This window comes from Acipenser ruthenus, chromosome 13, assembly GCF_902713425.1.
Source record: "Acipenser ruthenus chromosome 13, fAciRut3.2 maternal haplotype, whole genome shotgun sequence".
Taxonomy (NCBI): domain Eukaryota; kingdom Metazoa; phylum Chordata; class Actinopteri; order Acipenseriformes; family Acipenseridae; genus Acipenser; species Acipenser ruthenus.
Window position 1 is genome coordinate 13,049,115 of NC_081201.1, and position 10,180 is coordinate 13,059,294.

A 10,180-nucleotide genomic window follows, 5' to 3' on the forward strand; every position below is an offset into this window, starting at 1 on the left:
GCATAACCTTAAATTGATACAGTCCATAAGGGGTGGTAAAAGCAGTTTTTTGTTGGCTTTCCTCATCCATAGCCACCTGCCAGTAGCCAGACCGCAAATCCAAGGAACTGAACACCTTGGCACCACAGAGACTCCAAGATATCGTGAACATTGGGCATGGGATAGGCGTCAAAGTGCGTCTTGGCATTGATTTGTGGGTAATCAGCACAGAATTGGTAAGTACCATCCCGTTTCTCAATGAGCACCACAGGAGCAGACCAAGGTGATGTGGGTGGTTCAATCACATTGTCCTCCAGCATGTCATTAAGGTGTTGCTGTATGATCCTCTTCTTAAAGGGGGATGCTCTGTAAGATGGACTGCACACTGGAACTTCATCTGTGGTATGGATCACGTGTCGAGTTACCACGGTTACTCCAAATTGGGATGTACACACCGTAGGCCAGCTCTTCATAAGACTGTCCAGATCATTGGGAACATCAACCTGAACTGGTAAAATGGAACAAGCTGAGACGGTTTGCTGACATGTTTTATCCTTGGTGATGGAAAAGATAGACTAGGAAGGACAGCCATATACAGATTACTTCCGCCGGCTTCAGTTTCTTCAACAGTCTGCCAGGATGTTTCCCACTCTTCTCTATGCAGAAAGGGATAAAACTGATAGCACTCGTAGCGTATGACACCATAACCTCTGCCCACCATATCAATCTGGGTTTGGGTCTTAGCTAGGAAATCCAACCCTAGAACCAATGGAAAGGCCAAATGTGCATCATCCATAACATATATACATAGGTTCCAGAATTCACCGTGCAAGTTAAAAGTCAGGTGTTTTTTTCCCAATGCCCCATGTGTCTGGCCATTGGCTAGCACAAAGGTTTGTCCTTTACATGGGGTCAGATTTTCTCCTGGTCTTTTAACTTGCTGCCGCAACTTATTTTTTTAGCAGAGTATAAGTGCAGCCAGTGTCAAGCAAGGCTGTCATCCCTACATCTCTCACTGAAATCTGAATAACAATTACGGTAGGCCCTGGTAAGTTATATTGACCCCTGGGTCTCACAGCATGGAGGTGCACTGCCACGTCTGCTTTATGAGCTCCCCCTCTGGTTGCTCTGCACTCGCCCTTCTCACTGGTACTTGGGAACTTGGAATTTTGCTTCGCCCAGTACTGCTTCTGCCCAGACCAGTCCTTCTCCACCATTGACCCCACACTCACCAACTCTTCCACAGTCTTCACCGACCCCCTCAAACAAGCAGCAAGCTTTGGGTTGCTGTTGTTAAGAATCCTGCGGACGAACTCCCTTTCAGGCATGTCCGGTCTCCACCTACACAGGGCCCGGAAATCATAGGCAAAGTCACGGATGCTCACTCCTGGTGCCTGCACTCTATCACGCACCCTGTCATCGATTTCAGTGACAAAGTCTGTGGAAAGTAAAGCTCTAAGAAAATAACTTTTAAAATGAGACCAAGATTGAATATTGTTCTGTTCTGCTATCCACCAGCTCTTTGCAGGTCCCTTCAACACTGAGGATAAAGTAGCCATTATTTCAGGGTTACTCATAGACCGCTGAGCCAGAAACTCTTCACATAGCTCAACATAACTGACTGCATCTCCATTACCTTCCCCCTCTCCAAATTCAGGGATGTTAATATGGACAGGCAGTTTAGCAGACAATATCCTCATTCTTGGTGTAGGTATGGGGGGGGGGGGCCCCTTGTGGCCCCTATTATTATTATTATTATTATTTATTTCTTAGCAGACGCCCTTATCCAGGGCGACTTACAATCGTAAGCAAATACATTTCAAGTGTTACAATACAAGTAATACAATGAGAGCAAGAAATACAATAACTTTTGTTCAAGTGTGACAAACCACAATTCAATAATACAGCAGATAAGTGATAGTTACATCAGGATATGATTAAATAGTGATAGTTACATCAGGATGTGATTAAATACAAAGTACTACAGGTTAAACACTTGGCAGATTACAGTATTCTGAATTACAGGATTAAATGCAGTAAAATAGGGGGCAGATAAAAGCAAAATAAAGCACATTTACATGAAGGGTGATAGTGTCCCAGGATACAAACAGAGGAGTTCTACAGGTGCTGTTTGAAGAGGTGAGTCTTAAGGAGGCGCCGGAATGTGGTCAGGGACTGGGCAGTCCTAGCAATCCTATTGCTGTGGTAGCAGCAGCTAGTCTTTCCAAGGTAAAATCAGGTATGGACAGATCCCAGGTACAAATGACTGGGAGCAGCTCAAACTAGAGGTGTGCTTGTTTGCAAAGTGAGCTTTTTTTATCTCCTCCTTCCAAGCGAAATCACGCCTCTCAATGCAGTTTACTACTTCTTTCCCCAATGTTTCTACGGATGTCTGAATCAAATTCTGAAGCCTCTCAACCTGCTGAGTAATATACTGTCTGAGGGCCTCTTCCCTATTTACAGAACTTTTTGAGCAGCATTACAGTCAAACTCAAGCTCCTTTAACCTGTCAGCCAACTGAGTTAATTTATCTTCCATATGTGGTTCCTGGGGTGCAATAACTTCCTGTGAAGCAGTGAGCCCTGTGAAGCAGTGAGCCCTGAACCAGTCTACTGAGACTGGAAGCCAGCTCTCCCACAGCTTGGTGGGTCACATGGCGATCATCTAACTCAGCTCCCTGATCCCAATTATCAACAGATTCACGATCATCAATTTTAAATTAGGCACAGTAATATTTGTGTGCTAGAAAAGAAATCAATTAATGCACTGAAATATATTTTAATTCCCCGTATGGGCCACCAGTTCTGTAATAATCTACCTTTGACCCAAAAGGCCAACACAACATTCCCAGAATAAGAATTAGTTACTACCAAAAACTCCTTGAAAATGACATCAAAAGTAGGTGGCAGAAAGGCAGATACACAGCAAAAAATAGGATTGCTAGGTTCGTTTGAGTGCAAAACATTTAATTTCAAAAACATCTATCCAACACATACATGTTACATAAACAATTTTATGACCCACAGGACCTCTGATAGCTGCTGACCCATGCACATAAAACCAAGTTGAAACAGACTAAGACAGTGGTAAATCCACCGGTAAGCCTATAGATGCAATAAGTAAATAGAAAACAATGTCCCATAATAACTGTCCAGTATGACTATCCCAAAAAAAAAATCCAATAGCATAACAAACAAAAATAGAAAACCCAAAAAGTCAAAACAAGTTTGTAATCCACCGTATAAAATAAAGTAAAAAGAAATGAAACAAACATCTGCCGTTAAAAATAATAATAAATCGGTTCGGTCTCAGCGGTTTGTGTGGTTGTCCATGAGCGCTCCAGAAAGACAACACAAAGTCCAAAAAACACAGCTGTAATCCAAAATCCAACAGAATGTCTTGTTTTCCTCCAGGAAATAGCAATGAAAAAGAAAGTGCCAGCATCATTTGCTAAACAAAGAACATTGTCTAAAACTGTAAAAAACTAAACCTAGATAAACGTAGTATGAATCTAAACTTTATGCAGTTTTGCATTAGCACATCTAAATAGCAAACCTGTACACATATAAATCCCCAACGGCAAACCTTCAGCAGAAAACCACCAAGAGGACAAACTTCCAACCGGAAAAGGTGCCGCTCCATAGTGCATTAGTGCAGGGTTTATAAAGGTCAAGGTCCTCCAACATATTTAAAGGGGCAACATTTCCTAAAACTCTCTTAAAAGGGAAACAATAAACATACATTTAAGTATTGTATATTCTCACTTTAAACAACACATTTTGAATGCCTGGCCAGGCTAAAAGAGGTGCGCTTAAATGGACCACTTAAATATTATTCATGTTTGTGTGACAGACGTCACAAGTACTTGAATGGGAGACCGCCTGGGAATACCCAGGCGGTCTCCCATTCAAGTGCTGCAGGCATTACAGTTTTGAAATTACATTTTACCATTTAAATGTGTAAAACAAAACAAAAAATTGAGCATGCTGAGGAATCCCCTAACATAAAGGTCGTAAAAGCAGAACAGCAATTGCCTGCTGCCACACTACCTTAAATAAACCTGCTCTTGTGTGATTTCAGAAGCTAAACAAGGTTGGGCTTGGTTAGTACTTGAATGGGAGACCACCTAGGAATACCAAGTGCTGTAGGCATTACAGTTTGCAATTGAGAACAACAGTAGTTCCTCAGTCAAGTTAGAAAACCTTGTTTGAAACTACCGAGAGTCTCTATACAGCTCCAAGATTTTACCTGTTTTTACCATGTTGCAGCGGCAAAACTAAATAACTTAGAACTACCATCAGTATCAAAAGTCTGAAACTTTCTTACATCAAATGTGAAAAAAACGTAAATACCTCTTATACACAACGAGATATAAGTCGTCAAACTAAGGTAAAATTGTCATTCTCCTTCCTTCTACTTTTTTAGTGTGTGTAGCGACTTTTCAAACAGAAAAGCTAAATAACTGGACATCTACAAATCATGTGATTCCACATGTTGGTCAATGTCAAAATATACCTGGGTGTGCAAGCAGTTTGACATCCACACAATTTATATTAAAAGTTATTTATGTTTTAAAACAGCACATATCGCAGGAAAAAAAAAAAACTACCGTGGTTAGAACTTGCAACATGACGTTCTTGAAGAGCACATGAACTTACCCGCTGCACCACTGTACAGTTGTTGAAATGTGTTTTTTTTTCTAAGCTTATATCCAAGCCTGACCAGCTTTGGTTGAAAACGAAGGTTCTGCTCGATTCTAGAAATTTTCAAATTCCTGTTTGAACATTTCTAGTTTCCTATTTGTTTGGTAGATACCATAGAATGGAATTGTACACAAGAGTGGCATGTAGCTTCCTTGTCTAAATCTCTGATCTGTGATAAATTTTAGTTCCTCGTTTACTTAAAAATAAATAAAGGAATAATTTATTTGGTAGAAATAAATACATGATTTAAACAAATGCATAGAGGAATAATTACATTTAGAAATAAATATTTTAAAATAAATAAATTTATAAATAAATTAATAAATAGCAAACTAGAAAACTACATGTCATATTAATTGATTTGGCTGTTGCGTTTGTCCACAGCAATTGACATTTATAAACCTATATAAAAAGATCAAGTTTCATGTAATATATATATATATATATATATATATATATATATATAACTGTCGTGGAAATTCTAATAAAAGGAAGACAGACTGCGAGTTCCAAACACACAGGCCTTTATTTCTTAAGTTTGCAAACTAAAAACACTCTCAACACACAGGGTGCTAGATAATCATCGAGCAGTGTTTCAACATACAGAGTTAGATCAGTTTCTTATATACCTTAAAACTGTCAGCAAGGCAGAAGGTTAGCCAATGATGATTCAGATATTAGCATATAAGAGAAACAACTTATAACTATGCATACGTGGCATAAAACGATAGGTTGCGGATGCAACCCCGGTTCCCTGAAAGAGAAAATAACCATCAAGGTATGGGACATTGCCGTCAGGCAGTAGGGATTGGCTGAGCTTTATGTCAAAGCTGCCGATAGGCCTCCGCGCAAGCTGCCGTGTAAGCCCGCCCCCTTGGGAGCTTACTATACGCAGCGCGCGGAGAGTCACTTCCTCTTTTGCCCTTCAGGCCGTGAAGGCCTCCAGAGCGACCTCGCGGCTTGATGGTTATTTTCTCTTTCAGGGAACCGGGGTTGCATCCGCAACCTATCGTTCCCTTTCAAGTCGAAAATAACCATCAAGGTATGGGAACAGTGTACCCAAGCCGTCGCGAGGGAGGATTCTCGGCAGTAGGACAGACTTACGTCATAACGCAACTGCGTAGGCAGTACATCTACACATATGCGGAGCTGCGCCTCAGCGTCTATGCTCGCAATGATGACACCTGTCCCAAGGTGGAATAGTCACACCATATTGTCACCTACTCTAGACGTCCGCAACCTGAGGCGTCATAGAGTGCAACACAGATGCTCCAAATGACGGAGCAGAGGATTCCAGCACATTTAGCCTGTAAAACCTCATGAAAGTATGCGGCGTAGCCCAACTGGCTGCCGCGCAAATATCAGACACCGGCACCCCTCGAAAGAGGGCCCAGGATGTCGCCATACCCCTGGTAGAATGCGCCTTCAACTGCCCTGGTGGTGGAAGGCCTGCAGATTCATACGCTAATTTAATAGCATCCACTATCCAGTGGGAAAGGCGCTGTTTAGACAGCGGCTGACCCAAAGATCTAGAACCATGGCATATGAACAACTGTTCTGTCTGCCTCACAGTCCTTGTACGGTCAATATAACACCTCAATGCCCTCACAGGGCAGAGCATGTGTAACCGCTCTTCCTCTGGGGAAGAAAAAGGAGGAGGATGGAACGCCATCAACTCGACTGACTGGTTCATGTGGAACGGGGATATAACCTTTGGTAAAAAGGCCGGATTAGGGCGCATGGAGACCTTAGAACCGTCTCCTGCGAAACGAGTACATGATGAATGCAGCGAAAGTGCATGTAACTCGCCCACGCGTTTTGCTGATACTACAGCCAGCAAAAACGCAGTCTTAATAGATAAGAGCTTCATATCCACGCTGTGGAGAGGCTCAAACGGTGCCTTGGCAAGGGCTTCTAGCACCACATCAAGGCTCCACGACGGTAAACTGGTCGTTCTTGGAGGCCGCAAGCGTCTTGCGCCTTTCAGAAACTGAGATGCCAAAAAATGGCAACCAGGTGATAACCCGTCAATGCGTACATGGCAAGCCGAAATAGCGGCCAAATACACTTTAAGTGTAGAGGGAGACTTACCCTCGTCTAACAGCTTCTGCAGAAACTGTAATATCACTGCCATAGGGCAGGAGACCGGGTCATGGCCCTCAGCCAGACACCAACTCTGAAATAATTGCCACTTATACGTATATTGCGACCGAGTAGAGGGCGCTCTCGCACTCTGAATAGTGGATATAACCGCCGTCGAAAGCCCTAAGGCTGACAGGCGCTCCCGCTCAGGGGCCAAGCCCATAGCTGCATGAGCTTGGGGTTCGGATGCCATAGCCCTCCTTGGGCTTGGGACAACAGGTCCGCTCGCAGAGGGAGCTCCCTCGGGCGACCGTGCAACAACTGCACTAGACTCGGAACCATATCCTCCGAGGCCACCGAGGAGCGATCAGAATCACTGTCGCTTGCTCTACCCTGACCTTCTCCAAGATGGCGGGGAGCATCGAAATCGGTGGAAATGCGTACAGGAGCCCTGGCGGCCATTCGTGAGCCAGTGCATCGACTCCTAGGGGGCTGTCGAGGTCCTTCACCAAGAACCATAGGGGGCAGTGCGTGGTCTCTCGCGAAGCGAAGAGATCGACTTGCGCTGTGCCGAACCAGTCCCAAATGCGCTCTACCACCCGAGGGTGAAGACGCCATTCGCCCGCAAGAGGACCTCCTCTGGACAGGAGATCCGCTGCGTAATTGACTCTGCCCGGCAGATGAACTGCACGCAGAGAGGCTAACCGCGGTTGAGCCCAGAGCAACAGCCGCGTTACCATCCGGTGAAGACCTGGGGACCGCAATCCGCCCTGGCGATTGATATACGCCACTACTGTGGTGTTGTCTGACCGCACTAACACGTGCTTGTCTAGAAGCACTGGCAAGAAGTGCCGAAGGGCGAGGTCCACTGCTCTGAGTTCCAGAGCGTTGATGTGGGCTGACCTCCAGGGTCCTGACCACACTCCACGGGTCCCTGTCCCGTTCCAGACTGCTCCCCAACCTTGGTTGGAAGCGTCGGTTGTGATAACTTCCCTTCGGAAGATGGGACCCAAGCGCACGCCCTGGCGGATGTTCGACTGAACTTTCCACCAGCGTAATGCTTCCCAGCAGGTTCGGGATACCCTCAGCCTGCGGTGCTTGTCTCTCCGCGGGTGCAACGCGAAGGCATTGAACCAGGCCTGCAGAGGTCTCTGGTGTAGTAAGCCCAAAGGAAGGGCTTGCGAGGCGGCAGCCATCAACCCCAGCATGCGCTGACAGAGCTCCATGCTGACTGTTTCTCTCAACCTGAATAGGGAGAGACACCGCTCTAATGAGGCAACTCTTTGTGTCGATAGGGTCGCTTCCATGGACACTGAGTCCAGATGCAGACCCAAAAACTCGGTCTGTTGGCTGGGCACGAGGCGGCTCTTGTCTGGATTGACCTTCAGACCTAGCCGCTGAAGATGGTCTGTAACCATCACTGTGTGCTGTGCCAACTGCTCCTTTGACTGCGCGCAGACGAGCCAGTCGTCCAGATAGTTCAGCAGTCGAACGCCTTGAACCCGCAAGGGGGCTAAAATGGCGTCCATACACTTCGAAAAGGTTCGAGGAGCTAGAGACAGGCCGAATGGCAGGACACAAAACTCGTAGACCCTGCTCTGAAATGCGAAACGTAGGTACTTCCTGTGACCCGGACAGATGGGAACGTGAAAGTACGCATCTGTGAGGTCTACGGTGGTAAACCAGTCGCCCTGCCGGACAGACTGGACAATGTGCCTGTGCGTAAGCATCTTGAACGACAACACCCGCAGGTATTTGTTCAGTACACGCAGGTCTAGAATAGGGCGGAGCCCGCCGTCCTTCTTTGGCACAAGGAAGTATTTGGAGTAGAACCCCTGGTCGGTCAGAGCAGGGTCTACTAGTTGAATGGCACGCTTCTTGAGCAATGCCTGTATTTCTGCATTTAGAGCTGAGGACTGAACCGAGTCCTTCACTGCAGTTACCACCACTCCCCTGAAGGGGGGGGGGTTTAACCGGAATTGAAGGGTGTACCCGGTGAGTATAGTTTTGCGCACCCAGATGTCGTTGGTGCATTGTTGCCAGAACAGGAGCTGTGGAACAGTGTAGGGGTGGGTTAACGGCTGCCGGGGTTTCTCAGGGCTGCTTAGGCTGCGCTCGCTCACGAGGGGCCTGACCAGAGCCACGAGGGCGTGGTCTGCTACCTCCTCTGGGGCGCCACCCTCCGCGCTGCGGTCTAGCAAACGTGGGTTGGCTGCGTGCTGCAACCCCCGAAGGGGCGGTTTTACTGCCCTGTGGGTGCGCCTGCTGCTGCGGTGGCGCCCTGCGCCATTGGCGCTCCTGCGGCTGCCTTGGCTGGAAAGGCTTGCTTGGCCACATCTTAGCCAACTGCTGCGACGCCTCACGCGCCTTGACGGAGCGTTGCAGCATCTCCTCCACCGCTGGGCCAAACGTGTGCCCCGGGGATATAGGAGCATCTAGCAACGGGGCCTTATCAGGCTCCTGTACCCTGGCCTGTGAGAGCCATAGCTGCCTCCTTGCTACTACGAGGGAAGCAATGCTCCTGCCCTGTGCTCGCGCATTTAGCTGAGCCAGCCTGACCAAAAGCTGTGCAACTGCACCCAGCTCGGTTCTGAGCCCGACGGATGGGGACTCAGGCAGGTCGCGAATCAGCGCCGCCTGGTAGACTGTCAGGAGGCTGGCCACGTTGGACAGTCTAACTGCCTCTGTAGCCGCGGCATAACCCTTTTTTAGGTGGGCCTCCGTAATCCTACACTGCCTGTTAGGGCAGGAAGGGTCCTTAGCCAGCCCCGAAAGTGTTGGCGTCTTTACTAGCGCGGCAAACGCGGCGCCCACTGGCGGAAACAACGCCAGCCCAGCTTCGCTCGCCCCGTGCATGGTGAAGGCCGAAGCCTTGCGAGAAGTCGCAGGGGCGGAGGCCGGTGCTCCCCAGGTGGACTGCACCTCCTTAATAAAATCCGGGAATGCCAGGAGCATCCTGGACTGAAGGGGCGGAGCCAATGGCAATTCAAATAGAGAGCGACGTGTTGGCTCTGATGCAGGCCAGTCCACACCTAGATGACGGGCTGCCCTCTCCACCACTGACCAGATAGGGTCAGTAGTATCCAGCACTTCAGGGTCGTCCTGCCCCGAGTGCTGGGATGCCACCTCAGGCTCTGTGTCTTCAAAGAGCGGGTCTGCATCAGATGCGTCCCTTGAGACAGCATCGGCGTCCCACTCTACTTCCTGGGGAACTGGTGGAGGAACCATCGGCTGACTAGCGCTGGGTCCGGTAACCATCTCTGGGGCCCGAGGCGCCACATTCGCTAGAGTCATGAGGAGGGATTGTTGTCCCATCATGAGCTCCATAAACTGCGACATCTTGGAGGTGAGCTCAGCCACCCCAGATGTGTCCTGATGCCGTCTACCCCTTCGAGGGGAGCGGGAGTGCCTTCTCC

General features: G+C 47.7%; 1 pseudogene; it reads left to right on the top strand.

Annotated features, from left to right (window-relative positions):
- Positions 1-4,011: 4,011 nt before the first annotated feature.
- On the top strand, positions 4,012-4,130 carry LOC117418633 (5S ribosomal RNA; annotated as a pseudogene).
- Positions 4,131-10,180: the final 6,050 nt, after the last annotated feature.